Source organism: Meriones unguiculatus, chromosome 10 (genome assembly GCF_030254825.1).
Source record: "Meriones unguiculatus strain TT.TT164.6M chromosome 10, Bangor_MerUng_6.1, whole genome shotgun sequence".
Classification (NCBI taxonomy): Eukaryota; Metazoa; Chordata; class Mammalia; order Rodentia; family Muridae; genus Meriones; species Meriones unguiculatus.
Window position 1 is genome coordinate 60894169 of NC_083358.1, and position 26267 is coordinate 60920435.

Consider the following 26267-nt stretch of genomic DNA (forward strand, 5'->3'; position numbering starts at 1 on the left):
AGGAGGACCCTGGGTAAGATGATCAATCCTCACTTACAAAGACAAATGGGCTGGACATTGGAAGTAGGAGAAAACAAGTAACAGGACATGAGGCTACCATAGAGGGCCTCTGAAAGACTCTACCTAGCAATGTATCAAAGCAGATGCTGAAACTCATAACCAAACCTTGGGCAGAGTGCGGGGAATCATATGAAAAAAGGGTGAATTAGCAAGATCTGGAGAGGACAGGAACTCCACAAGGTCCTGGGCACAGGGGTCTTGTCTGAGATTGTTTCTCCAACCAGGGACCATACATGAATATAACCTAGAACCCCTGCTCGGATGGAGCCCATGGCAGCTCAGTATCCAAGTGGGTACCCTAGTAAGGGGAACAGGAACTATACCTGACATGAACTCAGTGGCTGTCTCTTTGACCTCCCCCCCACCCTCGAGGGAGGAGCAGTCTTGCTAGGCCACAGAGGAGGACATTGCAGCCAATCCTGAAGAGACCTGCTAAGCTAAGGTCAGATGGAAGGGGAGGAGGACCTCCCCCATCAGTGGACTTAGAGAGGGGCAGGCAGGAGATGAGGGAGAGAGGGTAGGATTGGGAGGGAATGAGGGTGGAGGCTACATCTGGGATACAAACTAAATAAACTGTAATTAATATAAAAAATAAAAAAAATAAACAAATGTATTGAAGTTAAAAGAAAGAGAGCCTAAATTAAAGAAAGAGAGCCTAAAAATCTGTCCCATGGGATTGCAGGTGGTCATAGGATGTTCTTACAATGGAGGGAATCCTGTAGAGGCCCTGCCACAAAGCTGGGACCCCATCAGAAGACACCAGGAAACCTTCTTCTTGTCCTCTAGGGGACCCTGCCCTGGGAGTAGGGAGCCACCACCATGCATGATTGTCACCACAGTGTGTGAAGATAAAGAATCTGTGCTGAGACTCTGGGAGTCAGGTCCAATCAAGCTCACACTTCCAGCCATCCTTATTATGGTCCCAATCCCTGTCTCATCCAGCCCAGTGACAGAAATCTGTATCAGGAGGAGCAGGGAAAATGACTCAAATAATTTGTTTAACTACCTGGCCACAGAACCCATCACATGTAATAGGTGCTGCTTTAAGCGGCTAAATTTGGGGATAATTTGTTCCATAGAAGTTAATACTGGAAAATCCAGGGAATGAGTTCCTGACCCCGCCTCTTGTTCCCAAAACTCACCGGTCTTCTGAAAAGTGGAAATCACTCACCAATTCAAGATAAAAACTGGCATTCCCACTCCCCATCTCCCCAAAATGCCTGTGGGGTCTGGGATATAGCTCAGTTAGTAGAGAGTTTCCCTAGCACGCTCACAGCCCAGGGTTAGATCCCCAATACTTCCAGACTTGCATGGTGGTGCATGCCTCCAATCCCAGGGCTTGAGAGATGGAGGCAAAAGGATCAGAAATTCAGTGCATCCTTGGCTACATATGAAAGTCTGAGTTCAGCCTGGGCTTTAGACTGTATCTCAAAATAAGATAAAACAAACAAATAAATAAATAATGACTACTTTTTGAGAACCATCGATTAACTTAGGTCCTGACTGTAAATACAAGCAGTGGTTTGCTGAGGGCCCAGAGCAGCAAAGTGGTGGGTCGCTCATCTGACAGGAACAGCCACTCATTTTATGTTGCAGATGCTAACACGCACTTGTGAACACACAGATCTAATAGGTCAGAGGAATGAATAGATTCATTACAGCTGGAAAACCGTAATGGGTAGAGAGTAGATGGATACTTGTTGCTTCAATTGATTGAATCCAGGGACTGACTGTCAGCGATATTGATGGTTTTGCTTACATCCAAGGGTCACAGGTGCCACAGTCTGACAAATTTGGACCCTCTCTGCTCTCCCTTTCCTTCCTCCTCCCTTCCCACTTCCCTTTCTCTCTGCCTTTCCCCTCTCCCCGCTTCCTCTGAGACTTTTAGTGGTAGTGCTCAGAGATTGCAAGGATTGAGCTGGCCTGCTGGCCACTGAGGTGGGAGGGATTTTCTAAGGAGGCTGATGGGAGTTATGTGTGTCACCTCAAGCCTACTGTGGACTAAAGGAGATACTCGCTGCTCACATAATATTTACATTCCTCACCTCCCGTTCTGTGGAACTCATTATTTAAATGTTAATGCCCAAGGGTGTCCTAAGGGTTCTGCAGCCTTTCTCTGAGTACCCTAGGAAACATGACTCTGCTGAGCTCACAATAGCTTCTTTTTCCTAAGGCCACACTTAAGATCTCTCATATTGATTTGAATTCACGAAAGCCTGAGGGAGAGGCTGACTGAAGACCGACATAGGAGCCTCATAGTTAGCCTGGAAGGGAATTGTGAGATTTCAAATCACTTGAACCATTTCTTCCTCCTGGGAGAGGAGATTAGTATCATGGCCTGAATTTTCAGAAGTGTCTTTAGTGTCTTATCCATGAGACGTTTGGGAAGCCATTCTCCTGTCGAAGAATGCACTTCCTTAGAGTTTTACAAGAGTGCTATTTTATATGGCCTTCAAATGACTGGGAATTTCCTCCACTCAAATACCATATTTTTACAGAACTAACAGCAAGTTGTGAAATAGTCACAGTCCTAACTGTGTGAAACATTAGCATTCTGCCTCTGGGAGGAGTCTCTCTTCACTCTCTGTGCTTTTCAGAGATTTGTAAACTACACCGCATCTAAAATGTTAAGCCAAAGAGCCTTTTGCTCAGGGGTCCAGGCCAAGGCAGCCTTGAATGAAAACAAATGGGAGAATTAGCTTCAGAGGCAGACAGGATCAATAGTTTTCAGGTCAGTTTTGGCTCGGGGAGCCCAATGAGGACTGATGGAGTGCCTAGCAAGGGCTGGGGCTAAAGCACCGTCTGCCACCCCTAACCACCAAAAGGCCTCAAAGTGCCCGCTCAAACACCTTTGCAGTCACAGGCATTTCCCACTATTCTAGACTAACTGTATAGTGATAATCTATATGTTAATTATTCTATGCCAAGCTAATGTCAGTTTATTAACACGCACACTGACATTTAAATGTTTACGAAGAACTGCAAATCACCTGTAAATGACCTACTATGCTTAGTTATGTGATGTGCAGCAGCTAAGTCAGAGAATCCAAGGGGCTCATTTCTCTGCGGGCTTATCTTCAGTCTTGTCCTCCACGTTCCTTGAGGCAGCATCTGGGTGTGATTCATCTCCAACTGCTTCTTGCTGTCTGGCACTGAGCCTTCAACACTGGAGTGACACTGTGAATAGTTTTAGAATGAATGAAAAGGGACCTCTTTTAAAGCTCTGTGTAGTGGTGCACACTTTAATCTTTAATCCCAGCATTCTGGAGGCAGACAGGTGGTTCTCTGAGTACAAAGCCAGCCTGGTCTACAAGTGAGTTCCAGGACAGCTAGAACTACACAGGGAGATCCTGTCTCAAAAAGCCAGAAAGAAGTAGGGGGGAAGGAGAAGGAGAATGAAGAAGAAGAAGAGGCCTCCTTAGGCTAAAAGGAGCGGGTTCATCTTAAAGGTACAGGCTGGACCTCTGACAACCATTTGACTTGAAAACCCTTTGTACAGAATTGTATACATGGCCACACCTTAATACATTCACCATCTCGTAACCAAATGTCAGCAAGTTTGGCTTACTATGGAGGAAAATCACCTCTAGAGAAACTTTGGGATTCTCTCCAGATGGTCTGCTTCCCCAGTTAGTGGAATTAGAAAATGAAAATACATAAACGCATACAAATTCGCCAAAATTCATGTAGGTGATTCAAGGTGTTTTTTTTTAATCTTATTTACACTTATTCAACTCATTATTGCCAAAGCTATATTTCAGGAGAGAAGGCTAGACAGCATATCTAAACTATCTGTCTCTTTGCCACACCAAATTCCTACAGAGCTCAGAGTAGCTGATGGCGCTGACGTGGCCGAACACACTGATTCAATGTCTTTATGTGAGCACCAAGTTCTATGTTTGAATTTGTAAATATCCTTAACCACAAGGTACAGCTCAGGGAGACAAGAAAACACTGACTTAAACACATAGTGCAAAGAGCTGATGGCTCAGGAAGATAAAAATCAGAGATTCTTAATCAGATGGTTAGGGCTTCCTCGTGGTGTTAACAATCGGGCAGTAAGGTAAAATCTCCATTATATGCAGTATCTTGACGTTTTAAATTATTCTATAGATCACTTGAAAGCAATCGATGCCCAGGACCAAGACATGTACCACCCACATGCCCCTTTCTGTGAAAGGACTGGGGATGTGAGAGGAATAGGTGCAGAGTGGTCAGGGTCCCTAGCATCTCCTTCTCTTCGCTTGAGAACCAAAGCCAAAAAGGTCCCTCCTCACTGCTGCTGCTGTGATCTCTTGCTTTCTATTTTTAGAACTCTTCTGTCCAGCATCCTCTGCCCCACTGCTGTGACCTTTCATGACACACTTCTCCTGGTGGTTATTTTGAGATCATGTTCCCTTCCCAAAGTATTACTGCAGCTAGAATCAATGCATGAGGTGGCTCCACACAAGTCCTTGCTTGACAAAGTACCCAGAGTGCATGTTCCCGCAGGAGGGTGAGCGCACTGGGGTACAAAAGGCAGGCACATCATCCATATTTTTAGTCATCAAAGCATTCTAGAAGGACTGCTCAATCAATTAGATACCACAAGACAGCTTTGTCTAGGTGCAGAAATCTGCACATGTGATATGAGGTAATGTGTCCAATGCAGCTAAAGGGCTGAGAGAGAGAGAGAGAGAGAGAGAGAGAGAGAGAGGAAGAGAGAGAGATTAATTTAGGAGATACAGAAAGAAGAGGAGTAAAGAAGATAATAGAATTTATTATTTTGGGTTCATTTTTCTTACCTCACTTCTCCCTAAGTCTATAAACTACACATTAATAATAACCAGTTTATACAGTGAAAGAAACAGTCAAAGAGACTGACCAATGCTTTTGACTGTTGTGAGTCCTTAGAAAAGCATTTCTGCATAGAAAACTTTAAAGTAGAATAAGAATAATAGAAACAAAATGAGCATTTTGATTCAGGGACAAACCTCTCTCCATGAAGACACAGGAATTGCTTTTGTGCTTGTCTCAATAGCTCCTGTGCTACACATAGTGTTAGCCAGACAGCTACATTAATTAGAAAAAATAACATAACAATGAAAGTTGATATTTATTGAGCATTTGGTATTTTGTATATGTAATAAGAACTATTTTATAAGTTCTATATAAGTTATATCATGGAATGCTAGCAATCACACCATGACATATGATCTTGTGCCCTCCTTGAGAAGTGCAGAGAGGCTAGAAAGCATGGCCAAGGTCAAACAGGTGCCTACAGTTTACAGCCATGAGCTTTGAAGTTTTGCTAAAACTAGCATAAAAGGGAACCAGCAACATGTTTCGGGGAATAAAACGCTACTGCTGTGCAAGCCCAACGACCTGAGTTCAATCCCAGACCCATGTAAAGGTGAAAAGAGGAAACCAGGGCCACAAAGTTGATGATGGAACTTACATGCTCTGTGGCATGTGCTCCCCCACACAACATGCACACACAGCAACAATAACGCTTAAAAATGAAAAATGACGTAAAAGTTATACTGAAAGAAAGTGTCATATGAAAATAATATCTTGTTTCACATAAAACATTTGCTTTACTTTTATTCAATTACTTGGTTTAAGAGCTATTTCCCAAGTCATTGGTCTTGAAACTTTAAACTTATTACTACATAATGTCTCCTAAGAGATATACTAGAATTTAATAAGCTCAGTGCAGGGAAGGATGTTACAAAGTAGACAATCTTCTAAATTGTTGGTGGCATTTTATGCTAAAATGCTGAGGTCTGGAAACCAGCTTCACAGTATATATCAGCATTAATAAAATCCATACTCATTGCTCAGTGATGGAAGACACCAGAAAAATATTATGTTCCAAGTTGTTTTCTCAGTGAAATCACCATTAAGCACCTAGTGTAGATTGTACGACTCCTGCTGCGTTAGTGGACACCTCAGTGACATCTGAAGCCATTTAGCTGTAGAGTCACATCTTAGTAGGGGCCCAAACTATCTCTTGAATGAATGCCCTCCTGATCCTGGGCAAGAAACCCCTTTTAAAACTAGAGTTTGAATTGGTCAGGCTGACCTGCATGTTAGCTAACACTAGGCAAAAAAATAAAGCACAGAACTACTAAAAAATGAAAACAAAACAAACAAACAAAAACCACAAACAAAACAAAACAAAAAAAGCCAAAACCGAACCTTAATGAAAAGACATGCATAGTTCTTAGTTTCTAGTATAAAACATTAAACGTACCAGGAAGCAAGACACTATGATTTGGGATAAGGAAAAAAGTCAACCAATAGGAAGAGACCTAGAAATAACAACAATAACTATAGTGAAAGTTGCCACTAAAGCAGTTGCCACCTCTAGGAATTGAAAGAAAAACACAAAATAAAATGAGTTTTATTTTTGCAACGAAGAAAATCAACTGTAGCCAAGTCACCAAGACTTTTTAATTTATGGAACAAGCCAAAAACATATGTAAAATCAGATTCACCAAATTTTCAAAAGTATGGTGAAAAACTTCCAAAATTGTTCCAAGTATTAAAGTCACATATCAAAGAATCTCAGTCATATAAAAATAAATTGATGTTAAAATGCGTGATTGTTCAGCTGCCGAAACACAGGTATAAAATATCACAAGCAACCAAAGAGTAACAAAAAGAGAAATGACAGCCAACTTCTGTCAAGGGATGATGGAGCATCTTCAAGGCATAGGAGAGAGGTATTGTGGATGTCTACACACTACACAAGCTCTTCAGAAACTAAGGCAAAATTACATGAAAGTCAGACAGAACATCATCGGTGTACCTAAACTATAATAAATGTTCTAGAAAGTTCTTTCAGAAAAAAAGGAAACAAGCCTCTGTTGCAGGAAAATTTGGGTTCACTACCTCCAATCATAAATGTATGAGGAAACTGGAAATACTTTGTTATTGTTTTAACATTTCTTTAAAAGGTAAAGTACAAAACAAAAGATAAAGTGCTGGGAGGGGGGAAATAATGTACTAAACAAAAATAATGGCAGTAAATTGTGGCATCGATACCACACAGAGAACTAAAATAGATAACACAATATCACAGAGGGATGAGGCAAATTGTTGTCAATGTCCTATGTCTTATAAAAAGCAGTATGATGGCATTTAAAGACAGGACTGTGATGAGTTTTAAAAATGCCTATTGCAAGCCTCTAACATGGAATTATAACAAAAGATAATGCTCTTGTTTGGGAAAGTGCATCATCCTGGTTGATATAACAGCTTGTGCCTGTTACTACTGAATGTTTCTAGATCCCTGTAATGTGAGGACGTTAGAGCCTACCTTAGAATCAAATGAGTCAATACAATAAAAATACTTAAAAGAGGGCCAGCAAGAAGGATAAGACACTACACCAATTCCTGCTTCTAAGCCTGGTGACCTGAATTCAATTTTAGGGACCCACATGGTTGGGAGAATTGATCCAAAAACTGTCCTCTGACCTCTGCATGTGTGCTAAGACACATATGTATGCAGGACACAATAAATAAGAAGGCAACAAAACTGAAACCAAAAGTACTTAGAATACTAGAAAGCTAGTAAATATAAGACATTTGATGGTAATTATTCATGGAAACTAATATAACATCAAAAGAGAACTGATTCAGAAAGATAACTAACAATTGTTACAAGGAAACAACTTGACAATTAGGGAGACTGTTTTGGCTCTGTCCTGTCAGCAGCTACGCATATGCAGACAGGACACTGATCTTCAGAGCTCCTTCTCTTGCTTGTTGTTTCCTTTCTCATTTCGTTTCTTCCCATTTGCACTTACTTACTGAGAACCCTCGTAAGCACATTATGTTAAATATTAGGATTTTTATTCTCTCAAGGTTGTTGCTGGGAAGAAGGTCACATTCAGAATTAAGTCACATTTAAAATTAAAATTGAGTCCAGAATTAAAAATAGTTCAGCATATTAAATATAATGAGAGTGACCTCAGGATTGCCTTCCATGATGGAAAGGCTGTGTATCACGCATGCACAGCTACCCAAAGGAAGCCATCGACGGATGTAGACTTTAGGAACCTTTTTCTAATTTTGATGTTGGTACTGATGAAATCATCTCATGGAACTAAACTGCACTGAACATTAGAACAAGTAAGCGATTCTCTCTGGGGCTTTTCCTTATAACACAAGATCTAAATGGAGCCAAGGGTGAGCCTGCCTCTCTGACAGAAACACTTCCAAATTCTCCACACATGGAAGCTGTAAATTGACTTTCCCTTTTTTATCCGTAGGCAAGAAACTACTGTAAGATAGGTGTAAGATCAGGAGACTGGTTTGGGGAAGCACCCTGGTAATGCCAGCACTTGGGAAGCCATGTCAGGAGGATTATCATGAGTTCAAGGCCAGCGTGGGCTACACAGAAGATCCTGTCTTAAAGAAAATGAAGAAAAAACAAACAAAGGATGCCACATCAACTAATTATTTGTTTACCCAGTTTGAACTTCTTTTTTTTGTTTGTTTGTTTGTTTTATTTTTCCTGGCTGGGTTTCTCTGTGTAGCTTTGGCTGTCCTGGAACTTGCTCTGTAGACAAGGCAGGCCTCAAACTCATAGAGATCTGCTTACCTCTGCCTCCCCAGTGCTGGCATTAAAGGTGTATGCCAGGCCAGCCAGTTTGAATTTCTAATTTAGAAAAAAAAAATTTTCTGGTCTAGGGCAGAAAATAGATAGATAGATAGATAGATAGATAGATAGATAGATAGATAGATAGATAGACAGATACATACATACATACATACATACATACATACATAGATGGGATAGAGATAGATGATAGAGATATAGATAGATATAGATAGATGGATTGATAGATAGGTATAGATAGATATATATAGATAGATATCTCAGTTTTAGTTTTGCAAAATGAGAAGTGTTCAGGTAATAATCTCGATGTTTTAGCAAAAGGCTGAGAACATAGCCCAGGTGGCAGAGCATTTACCTTGTTTCCATGAAGCCCTGGGGTCAGTCAGTCCTCAGCAACACTAAGGTGGCAACACCTGTGATTTCAGCATGTGGAAGGTAGAAGCAAGAGGAATAGAAGCTTAAGGTCATCTTTAGCTACACAATGAGTTTGAGGCCAGCCTCGGCTACATAAGAAAGTGTCTAAGAAGGATGAGGAGGAAGGAAGAGGAGGAGAAAGGGGAGAGAGAGAGAAGAAAAGGAGAAGGAGGAGGAAAGAGAGAAGAGAGAGCTGATTTGGAAACAAATCTGACTCTTATAAACACCTGAGAATATTTCAAAGTAGGATTGCAAGTAGGGTGTTGTCTCAATCCCCTTCCCCAAAAGTAGAACCCCTTTTGGTTGTTCTACTTATTGGTTAAGACAAAATTTTTGTTAAGGGTTGAATCATGTTCCCTTGAAAGATGTTAAAAGCCTAACTTCTTGTACTTGTAAATGAGATATTATTTATAAACAAGATGTTTTGTGGTCTCAGTGTGAATTGTCTCTCTGGCACCATATGCTCCAAATTAAATGATTTCTTTTATAAGTTGCCTTGATAATGGTGTCTCTTCACAGCAATAGAAAAGTGACTAAGATAATTTGACATTCAAATAAGAAAATATAACCTAAAATGAAGAGAAAAATTAATAGAAACAGATCCATAAATTACAGACATGATAGAATTAGGGATAAGCACATATTAAAATACTATGCCTGTATTCTATATGTGCAACAAGGACATGGCATTAAAGCATGTTAAGTAGCAATATAGAAGATATTTTAAAAGATATGACTCAAACTTCTGTAGTTGAAGGCAGGTGTGGTGCCTCAATGTCGATAATTTTAGCATTTGAGAGGCTAAGTCAGAAGAATCAAAAATTTGAGGCTAGCTTATTCAAAAAGGAAGGGAGGGAGGGAGGGAGGGAGGGAGGGAAAGAAAGGGAGAGAGAGAGAGAGAGAAAGAAAGAAAGAAAGAAAGAAAGAAAGAAAGAAAGAAAGAAAGAAAGAAAGAAAGAGAAAGGAATAATCTTCTAAGCTTGAAAGTATAATGTTGGGGAAGAAAAACAAAGTGGCAGAGGTGAACAGCAGACCACAAACCTGTCATTTAAGGGTGGTGATGAGGAGCCAGGGAGATGGCTGAAGCACTTGTGACAAAACCACAAGGATGTGTGCTCCAGTCCCCAGATCTCAAGAAAAGCCTGACAGCAGCACACATCTGTAACCCCGATGTGCCCAGGGCAAAACAGGGAGCAGAGACAGGAGAACTGGCAGTTCTCAAGCCTGCTGGAACACATAGCAGTGGACACTGACAACAAAAAAGAGAGATCCTGCCTCAAGCAAAGCAGAACTGGAACACCAGCACCCACGACCTTCAAAGGCACGCCATTGTGAGTTCCTTCACACGCCTGCCTTCACACACGTGAACATGCATGCATACAACTCATTCTCTTTCACATACACGTACAGAAACGTGATTTTGTAAATGTTGATGAACTTGAAGCCATAGCATCAAAATTGTCCAGAATAAAATGCAGAGCTTAAGGTTGTGGGTAAAGTCTGCCTCTCTACGCTGGATCCCTGGGACGCGCACAGCGAAAGGAGACACCTGACTGCTTCAAGGTGTCCTGACCTCCCCGTGAGCACTGTGGCAGGCAGGTGGGAACACACATACACACAGATACACACACACTATGCACACACACACACACAGTGCATGCATGTGCACAAAATAAAGAAAAATGTAATAATAAAAACACATACTTTAAAAGTAAAATAGACATTGTACCATGTGCTTGTGAAAGCTTCAAGTAACTTAATATACTACTAGAGTCTGGAAAATTCAATAGTAATGTGTAAGACTATAAACACACACACACATATTTAAAGAAATAATGGCTGAAACTTTTTCCGTTTGTGACGAAAAATTTAAAATCCCAAGTGCAAGAAACATGAAGAAGACTAGACCAAGGCATGTCACATTCAAGTTGCTTATAACTGGTTAGAAAGAACATTCTTGAAAGCCACAGAAAACATACAGTGTAAAGCGAGGAACTGATTCTCAAGCAGCAGCATTTGGAACAATGAAAGTGTTATTCCAGAACAGGAACACAGTGGCAGCATAAAAAAAAAAAAAGCCACCCTGCCAATCTGGAATCCAATATTCCAGGAAAAACACCTTCAAAAATAAAAAAGAAATATATAAGCAAGTGTTTGAAATGACTAGCAAGAACTGACTAAGGTCAATAGTTTAATTAACAATACTGAGCTCATTAATCTTCTAGCTTCTGTGTGACCTGGGATGCCACTATTGGAGGAAGCAGGTAAAGGCTCATGATTGACAGTTCTGTACTATCTTATAAGTTCTGCAACTCCATAGAATATCAAAAGTAAAGGTTTAGAAAATAAAATTAAATAGAGCTTTTTCAAATGCAGAAGAACTGAAAAGGTCCATCCCCATTATGCCTGGACAAGAGAGTAAATGAAAGTAATATTCGAACTAAAATGAGATCTAAAAGAATGAAGTGCACCAGAGATGGAACAATGCAAAACTGTGGGTAAATATAAACCTTTTATTTCAGATATCTATCCAAAAAAAGTGGACAGTTTAAGGCTAAGATATCAGTAATGTGTCATGAAATATGATGCTACTTTTAAAGAAATAAAATATGTAACAAAAATTACATGGGGACAGAAATGGAGGTGTGCTGTTAGGGGTCGTTGTATAATATATAAAATAATGTAGTATCTGATGGTGGATAAATTTAAACTTGTTCTATAAATTATAAGCCAGTGAAATAAAGCATCAGCCTCAAAAATCCAACCCAGGAAAGAACAACAACAACAACAACAACAACAAAAAACAGTGGGAGAGAAGAAAAAAAGAACAAAAGGAAAAAATGGAAAACAGGTAAGAATGACAGGTGGATTTAAAGTGTACCTTCGAGCCACATTCAGTGTGAACAGTATGAGCGACTCAATTAAAAAGTAAAAGGTGTCACTTGGACCTAAAAGACAAACTTCAATAACAACAACAACAAAATAAAAAAAAAACCTCTGAAAACTAAAAATAACAAACAAACAAACACTTTTTTAGGTATATAGATTCAAACAAGTGGGAAATAAGAGAATAAGAAAAATATCAAGTAAGAAAAAGTTGTCACTACAGATAAAGAATATGTTTAGACTTGAAAGGCTAACTTTTCAGAGGAAGAGAACCCTGAATGTGTGCATCTGTAAATGTATGTATACATGAACACATGTAAATATGATACACACATATATCAGAGATAATTTCTTTTCTACAAGTGCTTATCTCGTGTATGTTTGTAAGCAGAGGAGGTCCATGATCTATGAATGGCAAACTGGGGACCCAGTGGAGCTGATGGCTAAGTTCCCAGTCCAAAGGCTCGAGAATCTGAAAGGACCAAAAGCATCATCTCAAGTCTGAAGGCTGGTGGAAAAAGAAAACATAGGAACAAAATAAGAAGCCAAAGCGTGCCTCTCTTCAAAAGCACTCAGGCAGGAGGGATTTCTTCTTTTTCCAAGAGAGACAGCCATGTTTTAAGGCCTCCAAGAGACTGCAAAAAACCCACCTACATCAGAGAGACCAGTATGCTTCAGTCAGCATCTGGATGATAAGTTCATTCAAAATCACCTACAGACACTTGCAGAATGGTATCAGGCCACATATCTGGCACCTGTGCCATACTCCGGGTGACTCATAAAACCAAGAGTCACTTCATAATTATAGTCAGTGTAGTGAGAGGATACAGAGGCCCTTAATCAGCCCAAAATAGGGTGAGATAGAGCATAGTGCTTTGGGTCTTCTTATTCCTTGATACTCATAGACTGAAGCAAGAAGATGCTTTGATTGGGGTCCACGGCCAGCCTAGGTAACAGGCAGGCTCTGTCTCTTTCAAGTAAAGAAAGAAGCCCAGTGTGGTTGTATATGTCCGTAATCCCAACACTATGGAAGTGGAAGCAGGAAGGCCAGTAGCTCAAGGTTATCCTGTGCTACAAAGCTTGTTTGAGGCTATCCTGGACTACATGAGACCTTATCTCAAGCAAGCAAACAAACAGACAGACAAATAAATAAATAAATACAATTTGGTATCACTGAATTAATAATAAAATGAGTCTTAAATTAAAAAAAGCATTGTCATTGAATAAAGAACAGTTTTTTTAAAAAAAAGAAGATACATTTAAAAAGAAGATACTATTACTATAATAGTAAAATGTTTAGAAGGTACAATGCCAGTAGACAGATACAAATCAACACGCAAACACCTCTTAGCACCTCATGACAGGAATGAGAGTGAACCAAGCAGTGGCTGGAGCTGCGGGCTAGCCATCGGGCCTATTCAGAATGCACCATGCTCAAGTTTTGTTAAGTTTTGTTAGAAGAAAAAAAAAATCAGACAAAACTGATCACAAAGGGAAATGAAACAAATTCACAAGGTTAAGCGGAGACTTCAAATGTTCCTCTTTAGTTTGGGTAGGTTTGGTTTAGAATAGGCAGGCAGGAGGACAAAGAACATGATTAGTTAGAACACCAGACCCCAAAGGGCATACTCAGCATGCTCTTCATATAAAACGGTCTTCTCAGCTGTAAAATGCATCCCAAAAAGTGCCAAGTGATTTATTTTGTGATCACAAGGAAGTCAAGCTAGAAATAATAACAGAATAATACCTGGAGAATATCCAATTCATTAAATACTAAATAACACTTTTTAAAAAGATTTCTTTATTATGTATACAATGTTCTGTCTGCGTGTACTCATGCACTCCAGAAGGCACAGAATCTCATCATAGATGGTTGTGAACCACCATGTGGCTGCTGGGACTTGAACTAAAGACCTTTAGAAGAGCAACCAGTGCACTTAACCTCTGAGCCATCTCTCCACTAAATGACACTTCTAAGTAATCCGAGTCAGAAATAAATTTGAAAGAAAACTAGAATGTCTTCTGAGCAGAATGAAATGAAAGCACCGTGTGTCAGAAATTGGGGGAGATAGCCAGAATGGTGGCTCACAACTTTAATCCCAGCAACAGACAGAATGAGGCAGACAAATCCCTGTGAGCTAGAGGTGGGCTTGGTCTACACAGGACCACATAGAAAAACCCTGTCTCAAAACAAAACAGAAGTTGGGAGAGGCAGTTAAAGCAGGAGTAGAGGATATTTGCCACATTAAATAGTAGAGACAGAGCTGGGGAAAGATTCATTGGGCACAGCTATCTGTAACACCACATAAACTGGACATAGTGCTGTACACCTGTGATCACAGCTCTCTGGACCTGGAGGGGAAGAATGAGCAGTTTATCATTATTCTCGACTCCACAGCAAGTTCAAAGCCAGCCTGGGCTACATGCAACCATGTCTGAAAACACAAACAAAACCCAACAGAAATAAAAGGAACTTAAGTCAGTGAGCTTAACTTCCACATCAAGACAGTTTTAAAAGAAGAAAGTCAGACCCAAAGTCAACAGAAGAGAGGAAAGCGAGCAAGCTAGATATCACATCCAGGAAAATGATGGAACACTCCTAAACATCATCAAATGATATGGAATCATGAATTCAACCCTTTTACCTTACCAGCTGTTCCTTGTCCACTTGGGTTGAGATAAGACTTCTAATTACTGGGTTCATCTTTCTTCAGCAGAAAAGCAAGGTTCTATCACATTCATTTTAGGTAAAGCCAAGAGTATAACAGAAGGCCAGCAGCTATGGTCAGGACACCAGAAGATAGAATCCTTGCTCCCTTACCGCACCCCACCTCCCCCCCCCCCCCCGTTGGTATAATGTTCTTTTGAAATGTATACACCTTACCCTTGTTCATTCAAATGCTGATTTGTCCCTTCCCCCCCTTCGGTTTCAATCTGGACCATTGCATTGTGGTGCTTATTCTAAGCATCACCTGTCTATCTTTGTGTAAACTTCCAAATAAAGCAACTAGACACAAGGTTGAGCAGGGAAAGGAAGTAGGTGGGAGAGGGCAGGAGCCAGAAGACAGGAAAGAGGGGAGGAGCCAGAGGACAGGAAAGAATGGGAGGAAAAGGGCAGAAGAGCTGGGAGAACAGAGGCAGGAGCAGAGATCTTTGAGATGGACTGGACCTAATATATCACTAAAAACAAGTATAATGTGGGAAATCTAAATGTTAGGAAACTATGAGGGCTTGGAGGTTTAGGAGGGAGTAACTACTGCCCAGCATTGTGTTCTAGGTTAACTAAATAAACCCAGTCTCTGTGTGGTGATTTGGTTATATAGCTGTTTAGGATTAACAGCAGCATTGCTAAAAGATAATTATTAGTAAATATTAATTGTCACTTACAACACGCCCCTCCCAAAAAATCTATAAACATTAAGAGGACGGGTATTTACCAAGGAAAGTGGAAGGACTATTGATAAAAATATCCTAGCCCTTGTGAATGGAAGGTCCTTTGAAATCCTTATCTCATTTGCTACTGTGTCCTAAGCAGTCAATTAAATCTAATCAGAGGAGAGGGATGTTTGCCCTGGCAAGATAAAGAGCAGCTCCCCAAGCATGATAAGAAGCCCTTGTCCCCGAGCCCAAATCCATGCCCTTGAGCATGTGGTCACGCTCAGCCATAAGCTGCTCATACGTTCTATGTGTTTAAAAGCCCTCACGGACACTCTCCTTACACAGCGCTCACCTCTCTCTATTGCACCTTAGAAGAAGGTGTGAGGCCCACACCTTAGTCTCACTGCATCCTCACACCCCAGCATGGCACAACCACTTCGTAAAGGCTCTTTTCCTGCAAGAGGGTGTCCTGTGGAACTATAAATATTCACAGATAACATGCTTGGAGAAGCCTGGAGGTTTATCCAAAAACAAGACAAGACTTCAGATCCAAACTGAAGCCAAGGAAACCGAACTTTCCTATCTGTTTTCTGAGATTAGATTTCTAAAGCATTTACTGCAAGCATACTTGTTTGCAGCCTTTGGTGAGAGTTTGGGTGGATCTGGGTTTTATCTGACTCCATCTGCCCATCCTTTTCCCACAGTTTCCTACAAGAAAGCAGGCCGCCTGTGACTCATAGCTCTGCACACTTCTTAGTTCCTATGAGTTGACACCAAACTGTGTTCCAACAGAGGAGCATTTACTAAGGATCAGGACCTGGATGCCCCTGGCCTTCAGAAGTAGGTCACGTTATAAGGCTTCCAGTATCGTACTAAACTAACTTCGTTCAGTTACAGGTGGTTAATGACTGATAACTGGTGACAAGATTATAATTAGAGATTGTCTCTATTCTTATCCCATGACCCTTCAGAAATCTCCCCTGGGCCTTTGTCCACCTCCACAGTCCTCTCTGATCGCTCTGGCTCCAGTTTTCAGGGTCACCAGCATTAAAGTAGCATAGATAAGATGGCCCCATTGTGAGTTAGTCCTTTCTGGTTTCCTTTCTTACACAGGGACTCAAGGACTTCTCTAGTCAGACAGAATGGGAGAGCTGTGGCCTAGAAAATGTAGAAAGCCTGGAGAAAAAAAGACACAGCTTTGGGACAAGAAACCCCTAGGAATGGAGTCATTGGCTGCTGCTCTCAGCTTTTCCCCGTTACATCATCACTCCCACACTCCATTCTCAGGATGATACTAGCTTCCCCTCTCCATCACTAGCCATGCCTCTTCCTTCCCGAAGATTCTATGGGAGCTTGGGGGTGGATCTTGGATCCTAGGCCAAGATTAATTAACTGAAAGGGCACACCTCACTTTTCAGAGAGCAAGCAGCAACCCTTAACACAGTTTCATTGCATCATCTTTGTAATCTTTGAATCCTCAGATCCTAGCACAGCAAAACCATCTGGTAAAGGTTCTTTTAAAAGGCAATAGGGGAATCTTTGAAAAATATAAGGATTCATATATAACACTCACAGAAGAGCCTACAAACTTAACTGAAAACAAGATTTCAGATCCAAGCTGAAAGCAAAGAACAGAGGCATAGAAGAGACTGAGGTCCTGAGAGAGTTGGTGGTTAACCTGAGGGCTAACCCCAGCAGAGGTACCTTCTCTCTCTCTCTCTCTCTCTCTCTCTCTCTCTCTCTCTCTCTCATACACACATACTCCAACACACCCCTCAGTGTATCTTTTCAGTGCCCTCTTAACATAACCAGCTAACTACCTTCCAGAAGTGAACTTCCAGATAATAACATAATGCTCTTTGGTAGCCTTGGGTTGCCATGGCACCCACCCATCCATCTCTTAAATACAAAAATCCTCAAATTGTGCTTCTTTCAATATTTCTGATGAGCAATACATCCTCTGGAGCTTGTCATTTGTCCCTGGAAAAGAGCTCACACAAATCTAAATCATCCTCCATGGTGCTTGGCAAAAAACAAGGATGCACGCAGGCTTCATATCGCCATGCTGTTCTCTGATTACAGTGACGGTGCTGACAGTGTCTGCTTGATACTAATGATCCCATTCTCTTCAATTTGCATCTCCTCTTAGAACCTGAAGTCATCTCTGGCCCAAAGACTGCCATTAGTGGATCCGAATGCGCTAAGGAGAGCTTAAAGGGTTGGCTCCATAAAGAGATAGTGCTGATAACGATTTCTAAAATATGAGGATTGGGGCTGTAGCTCATTTGTAGAGATCTTGCCCAACATGCACAGAACCTGGGGTTCCATCCCCAGACAGTACACAAAATCCAGGTGGTAGCATTTAGGAGGTGGCTACAGGAAACAAGATCAAGGACAGCCTTGGCTACATAGCGAATGCAAGGCCTGTCTCCATGAGACCCTGCCTCAAGAAAAAAATAAATAAATACAAATTTAAAATAAGAAAAGGAGCAAACAATTGCAAAGAAACTCAAAGAATCAGGATGGGGTCATGGGGGATATAAAAAGGACCCAGGCCTGAGTTAGAATACCAGAGGGACACATTTTAATCATCCATTTAACATCTCTGGAACTCTGTCATTTTCATTTTTAAAAGTTATCTATTTTTATTGTATATGTATGGGTGTTTAGTATGCATGTATGTCTGTGTACTGTGTAGGTGCCTGGGGACCACTGAGCCATCTCTCTTACCCTCTGAAACTCCATTTCTTTCTTTCTTTTGTCAGCTTGCTTTTTGAGACAGGGTTTTCCTAGCCCTGTCCTGGAACTCAATCTGTAGGGCAGGCTCGCCTTGAACTCCATTTCTTGAACTTAGAAAATGTCAGAAAAGTTTATCCCAGAGGATGCTTTGAAATGTTTAAAAATTATTATCATTATTAGTGTATGTATATGTATGTAATAAATGTGGGTATATTTGTGTGATTTATGTATGTTTGTGCATGTGATGTGTCTGTGCATGTGTGCGATATATTTCTGTGCATTTGTATGATATGTTTGTGTGCATGTGTGTATATGTGTATTGTGATGTATGTGGTCTATTGTGTATGTGTGCATGTGTGTATGGATATATACGATGTATGGGCACATGTCTGTGTGTATATGATTATGTGAGTGTGATACGTGTGTGTTAGGACGTATGTATGTTTGTGTGAATGCAAATGTGTATGTGCCACACTCTGTGCTGAGTGCGGAGATGTATGGAAAACTCGGCGTTAGTTGCCTCCTGCTGTGGGTTCCTCCAGGGATCAAACTCAGGTCCTCAGGCTTTGGGGAAATGTGCATTTACCCACTGAGATCTTGCTGCCTGAGAGGATTTCTTGATCATTTGGTGACCTTGAAGGCATTTGGCCCATGGTATATGCCCAATAAACAGCACTTTTCCTTCTGGCTCAGAAAGAAGGGCTACAGTGACCAGAAGCCCCAGCACTATGAAGCTCAGTCTCTTTGTAATCAGCGCCCTCTGTGAGCACACACCCTACCCCTACATAAAGATTTTCTCCTCCAGATGTTTGCTAATCTTCCGTGGAAATGCACATGTTCTCTGCAGTCATCAGCTTCAGACAGAACATGTGTGGTGGGAAGAACCTTGCCAAACCCTTCTCACTTATCAAACTATACACACCAGCAAGTACGTTCATTTTTAAAGGGTGGCTTCAGAGGTTGGCGTCCTCTATCTGACCTCCACAGCAGCCTGGCCACACTGTTCCTGAAGCCTGGACCATCTATCTATCTATCTATCTATCTATCTATCTATCTATCTATCGTGCATATGTGTATGTGAGTGTATCTGAGTGTATGTGTACCTGAGAGTATGCATGTGTGAGTCTATGTGTAGGTGTATATGAGTGTATGTGAGTGGGGACAATCACATTATAGCATATTTGCAGGGGTCAGAGGACAACTTTCAGGTCTCATCTTCAACCTTCTTAAGGCAAGGTCTCTGGCCTCTGGCTGTTTTTGCTACACTTTAGACTACAGAGCAGCTGAACTCCAAGCTTCAGGTCAGTTCTCCTGCTTCTGCCTCCCATTTCAAGTTGGGAGTGCTGGGAATAAAGAATGGACCACCTCATCTGTGTGTGTGTGCTCCCAGGACTGAACACAGGTCGTCAGGCTTCTGAGGCATATGTGAGCCATCTTCTCAGCTCAGTGTTCCCTTTATGAACACATGTGCCACCCTGGGCTTTGAAAGCACTCTGTGGGAAAGGTGAGATGTTAGTCTCAGCTTTGATGCCCCGGATAAGGCCAGTCTCATGTTTCAAGTTTGTCAGGTGGGACTTGAACTGTTCACCCTTGATTGCAGCAGCCTCGTGCTCTCTTTTACTTTGTAATTCTTCAGGACATTTTCCAGAGCCTTGGGAATTCCAAGCATTGAACACAGACATTTTGTCCTTTAAAATTCAGTGGTGTTAAAAAACAAAAAAGTTTCGTTTTGTTTTTCAAGCTAAAACCTAGCCAGAGAAAGAACTCATGCTCGCTTCAAGTTGCTTTTAGCTTGTCATAACCTAGGGCACCACCACCCACCCAAGGCTCAGGGACAGCTTGCGAAAGCACACACTGGGTGTGCTTGCTTGGTGCCTGGAGAGTTCTGTGCCTAGTAACTGTTGTGAGGTTGGCCACAGGTCGTGGGCGGCGGCAGCTTTGACTGCCTCAGGTAACAAAATTAGTCCCGATGACTAAGTTACAACTGTGGTACCTCTCAATCTTTGGGAGACTCTTCTTTTCTCCTCTGTCTCTCTCTTTCCCTCTCTACAGGGCTCTTAATAAAGTTCAGTTGAATTTGTATATCCTAACTACCCAGCCCAGAGTGGGCAAAAGGCAGGCTCCATAGAGGGTCCCAGCTGGCCCCATTGCATAGGAGCCACGGCACTCTAAGACACAGCATTTTGTCTCTGTTTATTTATTTGCTCAGCTCATCTTTGCGGGCTTGTCTCTGACTCTAACTAGTCCAACTCTACTATTTTATTGCCAAGGAAGCCAAGACAAATTTTACACTGCTCACCACTCTGGAGAGCCACTGACAAAATGGCAACTCTATGGTAGGGCAAGACAATTTGAGTATTTATTAGATGGTCTCTGGTACCACGCGCATGCCAGACACTAGCTCAGATGGGTGTTTTAATCACACTGTCAGTATACCATGTACAACCGTGTATAGCCTGAGTTCATCTACTCTACAGACCAGAAAAATACCTTCTAGAATAAGGCTAGCTCATTTGATGCTAATTATCATAAAAGTTAAGATCATGGCGGTGCTTAGCAACAGGGGTGATTATAATTTATTAAGCATTTTCTGTGTGCCAAGCATCAGGCTGAGTATTAACATACATTCTTAATGTCTTTCCTCACACAATCAGCCTAATGTCAGAACCCTCCCTAATTCTTAATCCCCGTGACCTGAAAAAAGCTGGCACAGATAAAAGCTTTAGTCTGTCTGTAGGCTCTATCTGTGTGCTCATCAACTGTGCCCAAATCAAATCCTTTCTGAATTCCTAATGTGGTATGTGTGGCTTTTTTTTTCAAGTGGGTAATTAAGAGAAAGGTATTTCCAGAAATAAAACATAAGAGGAGGAGGCTGAATTCTTGATTCCCTGAATCTGGAGCCAGCCCATTTGATAGTGACTTATAATTACTATATTTCAGATTGCTCAATCATCTCCAGGAGATAGATTACAGGGTGGGGTGGGAGAGGTGCCTTCCAGATCTTTCCAGTGAAATGTTTCTGTGTTAGCACAAGACAAGAAGTTCTGTAAGGTGAGGGACTTAGACAGAATGCCGGGCTTCCTGTGGCCCTGCGCCAGGTGGAGGAAATAAACAGGTATGGTTCCCATTGGATACGGGCACCCTAAGAAAAGTGTTTCCTATCATGCTGCCAGGACAGTGCCAGCTGCTCACAGCGCTGACTCAGGGAAGAGCAAAGAGGAAGCTGAGTGGATGAAAAAAAAAAAAAAAAGAAGAAAATGACAGTTTTTCCCTTTTATTGATAGGTCATAAAGCAAAAGCTGAGTGGCAGCTTTGCTGTGTGTGTGTGTTTATGCCAGCCTGTCTTCATATTATTATTATTGTTATTATTATTATTGACAAAGTCTTATTGTGTAGCCCTGGTGGACCTGGAACTTGCTCTGTAGACAAGACTGGCCCCAGACTCAAGGAGATCGGCTTGTCTCTTCTTCCCACGGATCTAAAAGGCTGGCTCTACCTTACTTTTCGAGTTAAGGAGATTTTTCTGGGCTGGTTGGCCAGTGAGCTCCAGAGATGTGCCCATCGCCCCCTCCTCGGGGCTGAAAGTACCATACCTAGCTTTTTTTTTTAAAGATTTATTTTATGTGTACACTTACTTGCATCTATGTATGTGTGTCTGGTGTTAGCAGAGGTCATGAGAAGGTGTCGGATTTTTTTTTTCCTGTGGCCGGACTTCCAGATGACTGTGAGCCATCACAGGGGTGCTGGGAACTGAACTACTGGCTGCTACAAGAACAAGTGTTTTTAACTGTGGAGGCATTTTTCCAGTTCCCCGTACCCAGCTTTTTGAGGTGTTCCGGGGATCCTAATCCTGGTCCAAATGCTTGAATAGCAAATACTATAGCTTCTGGGCCGTATCTTCACTTCTGATTCTTAGGTAAAGTCAAGTTCCTCTGGTGATGAGATGAGCAGCGGGTGCTCTTCTCAGGAGTCTGCTGGGTGGCGGGAGCTACAGAGCACCGGCGAAGACAAGCGCCTAGATGCCTGCACCCGGGACATCGCCACTCCACCTGTGAGGAGTCTCCTTTTGGTTTCCTACAATTGGCCAAAATGATTTTCGACATCATTTTTTTAACTAGTTGCCAATGTTTTGTTTATCTTTTTGAAAATGTATTTACTTATTCACCTTACATCCCCATCGCGGTCCCCCCCTCCTTCCATCTTCTCCCTTTTCCCTCTCCCCTTCTCCTCAGAAAAGTGGAGCCTCCCCCACCCCAATCTACCCTGGCATATCAAGTTGCATCAGGACTGAGTGCATCCTCTTCCCCTGGTTGCTAATGTTTTAAGACGTTGAAGCCTTCACAAATATGTCTTATCTCTGGTATCTCTCCTATATAAGAAAACAGGCCTTCATTTTTCATTTATCCATACCCAAACAGTTCCCAACACTGAGGCGGAACATCAGCCGGGATCCATCTTCAGGCCTGGCATTCTGTGTATGTCCCTAAACTGGGATCATCCCATTATCTCATAAACAGAAAGCAAGGCAAACAAACCCTCAGGATTCTTTGCCAAAATCCCTAATGTTGTGACAGGCAAGGCGGGTCCCACCTGACCTCTGACTAGCATCCCAATGTAACCTGTGGCTCAGCCACACTGTCCTCATACCTACCTGGTCAAGGCTCTGTCGCCTTTGTCCCAAATTCACTTCCCTCTTTGCAGACACTCATCCCTTCAGCTCTGCGTTAGCTAGTGCAGCCCTAACTCAGGTGCCTGCTTCTTCATCAGGCCTGAGCATCCTTCAGGGCAGGTTCAGAGTTAAAAGTCCTGGGTTTCACGTCACTGGTCCCTGGCACTGTGCCAGGACATTTCATGAACTGAATAAACCTGGCATTCAGAAAATAAAGAACCAGACCTTTGATCTATTGGTATGATTTTACACACAATATGTGAGGGGGAGAAGACAGCAAAAAAGAAAATGATGAGACATTAAGAAAATTGGGCTGAAATTTTAATAAATGCATTTCATTCCCAGTGGGCCAGGCTTTCTGCCACAGGTAGGGACGGCTTAATCAATGGCGTTTACAAGGTGTCTGGCTTGAATATCTTCCCCATCACCCTATCATGGTGCCTGGAAATGCCTGCAACTCACCTCTACTGAGACTTCATTAAAATAGCCCCCACCCCCTTTCTTGCCATCCTCAAAGCCAATAGAGATTAGCAGCTCCAGTTCACTTATCAGCTGTCCTGGTGTATTTTTCCTAGCCTGCCTGACTATGCAGTGGTAGAACTGCAGGAAAAGTTCCAGGAGTGGGGCAGGGCTGAAAGTCCGATCTGAGGAAGCAAGAGCAGGCTGCGTCAGCCTGCGGTTGAGTCCAAGGCAGGTGTGCATCAAGACGCCCTGGTGCACACGTAACTCTGAGGGGTCCCTGGCTGCTCACGGGGCTTCTGGGTCCCTTCATTCAGATACAGAATGTTGCTAGCAAGACCCTGTGCCTCGGGGGGGGGGGGGCAGCGGTGACAGGAATGACTGTGATGCAGGACCATGCTGGGGTAGAGTGAACCCTAGTGACACGGCCATTCTTCGGAGGGGATGTCCCCAGGTTTGGCGCTGGAAGGGACTGAGGGGGTTTTGCTCTCGCAGGCCTCTTCTGCGGGTGTGCACTTGAATCAAGGGGGAAAGAAAAGGTCAGGTGGCGCACGGCTTTAACCGCAGCGCTCAGGACGCAGAGGCAAGCGGTTCTTCCGAGGCCAGCCCAGCCTACAGCGTGAGTTCCAGGATGGCCAGAGCGACACAGAAGAACTCACCCCGGAGGGGTGAGGAGCGGGGGAAAGGAAAGACGGAGAAAGGAAAAAAGGTGGGACTCCAGGCGAGAGCGAGCGCCAGCCGGTGCCTTGCGGAAGATGAAGGAACCCAGGCCCCTTCTGCAGGTTCAAGTCCCGCACCCCGCCCCGCCCCAGCCTCCAGTGCCCTCCCGTCTCAGCTAAGGCCGCCTTCCCACACGGCGTCCCCGAGCCCCCGGTTCCCGGGCGGACCCGCGAGGTCTGGCACGGAGCAGCCGCTCGCGCCCCGCAGGGAGGACTAGTCAACAGCGAGGTGGACGGGAAAAGTGACCTAATCCCTGCAGCGCCCAGCGCCGCCGGCCTCTCCCGCCGCGCGGGCTGGGATCGTGCTCTCCCGCGCTGCGGCCGGGGATTGGGGCGCTGCGGACTCGGGGCTTGGCCAGCCCTGGGGTCCTTCGCGGCGGGGTTGGGGGGCGGGGGAGGGCCCTGGCGGGGGCGGCCGGGATGCACTTTTCAGGAACGCCGCGGCGGCAGCGCGGTCGCCGGGCACGCTCCCAGGACCGCCGCCCCCTCGGAGCCGGATGACGGAGTCTCGAAAGACTTTCACCAAATATGGGCCGAGGCTGGAAACGTCCTGTGCCGAGAGTCGCCGGAAACCTCCTGTCGCGGCCACCGCGGGAGTGCGGCCCGCAGGGGGCGGCGGCGGCCGAGCCCATCCCGGTGGCCCAGGCCGGGTGCCCTCGTGCCCTCGTGCCCGACGCGCACAATCTGTCACTCGGTTCCCGCCACCATAACCCCAGGGACCGTGCCAAGTTGTGGGGGCGTGGGAATGAAGAGGGGTGCAAAAAGATGGGGTGATGAGAGGTGCCACCTTAAAGTGTTTTGCAGACGCTGTAAATGTGGCTAGACCCCCTGCTTATAGACCCCCTGCTTATAGACCCCCTGACACGCGCGAGGGTGAGAAGAAGGCTAACGAGGAAGAGGGGAGAGACCGAGGCAGACAGAGAAAGGGAGGGAGGGAGGAAGAGGAGGAGAGGGAACACTCCTGTGGTCCAAGGCAGCAGCGGTGTGATTCTGGGGCCAGCAGCATCGACATCACCTAGAGACTTGCTAAAAACGCGAGTGAGGAGGAAGTCTGCAGTGGGGCCTAGCCATCAAAGCTCTGAGCAACGCTCCCGGTGATGCTGGCGTGCGCCCTGCTCTGAGACCCACTGAACCAGGAAGCTGGAGGGGACAGGCTTGGGATTGTATCTGTCTAGGTCGCTGCCAGACAGCTGAAACCTTGGGGTAATCTAAACTTCCCTGGCAGCTGCCAGTGAGACTCCCCATCTCCAGCCCAAGCCAGGAGCCGCAGAGGACAAGCAGTTCTTTCTCTGCATCTTGCGGCTCCGAGAAACACGCCGGCTGCTGGAGGGGCCGTGGGGTGAAGCCCTGCGAGGAGCGTCCGAAGCGACACCTACTTACCCACAGCATTTGCACATTTCCCTCCCTGTCTGTCAGCGAAGGATCTGCAGCTCTCAGCGGAGGAGGTGAGAAGGCGACAGGACGTCTGGAGTTTCTGGACCATCCTAGGCGAGGACGTACGCAGCCGCTGTTCCTCCCGGTTACCAGCAGGCGAGGCAGGGCATGCAGTCTGCAAAGGCTGTGCACACAGGTCCCCCCGGCCTTTCTCTCCTGCCGCGACACCTCCTGGCCTCCTGGCCTCCGGCTTCCCTCCCCTTCCCACCACACACCCTCTGCTTTAAATGGACAGCTGATGGTAATGTTCTCCGGGTTTCTCCTCCGGGACAATCCCGTTCTCTGAGATTGCCCAGTTGGAGTCCAGAAACAAAACCCCACACAGCCTCGTTAGAAAACTTTAATCTGATTTTTAAAGGCATCTATGGAATGGTGTCTGTTTGAACGCTGTGCCGTATACTGGACCTCTGGGCTGCTCCCCCCTTCTCCAGGAAAGGAACACAGTATATTCAGGCCAGTTGGATCATCCACTGTAACTTTATTTTAAATCGTGATAGACAGATTGCGTGAAAAACAAGGAATTCCAAAGAATTTCCTGCTCTGGGAACAGAAGTTAGGTCTATATTTAACAACATTTGAAGCTGTCAAGAATGCCTTGTGGTTGGATAACAGAGGCAGAAAAATGTTAAAAACGCAGGCTACTGCTATACCCAAATATGGAAATATTGTTACGTCTGGTGTCTGATTCACCATCTGGAAATACTTACAACCATGAAGTCAAATAAAAAAGACGCCACAACAGAAGCCAGGAACCCTCCTCTCCATTCTCTTTCTCCATCACCTCCTTCTACCCAGTTCTGTTCCTTCTCCACCCTCACCCCCTACCTCCCTCCACTTCCCTAAGATGGAAACAATGAACCATTAAGGCAGGAGGAACTGTTCTCTAACTAATAGACAAATT

At 43.7% G+C, this 26267-nt stretch overlaps 1 long non-coding RNA gene across 1 annotated transcript in view; it reads right to left on the reverse strand.

The window, feature by feature from the left end:
* Positions 1–25827, reverse strand: part of LOC132656867 (uncharacterized) — a 70707-nt gene extending 44880 nt beyond the window's left edge. Inside the window, exon 1 of the long non-coding RNA XR_009594649.1 lies at positions 25313–25827. This is a non-coding gene — a long non-coding RNA (uncharacterized LOC132656867). The remainder of the gene's footprint in view (positions 1–25312) is intronic.
* Positions 25828–26267: the final 440 nt, after the last annotated feature.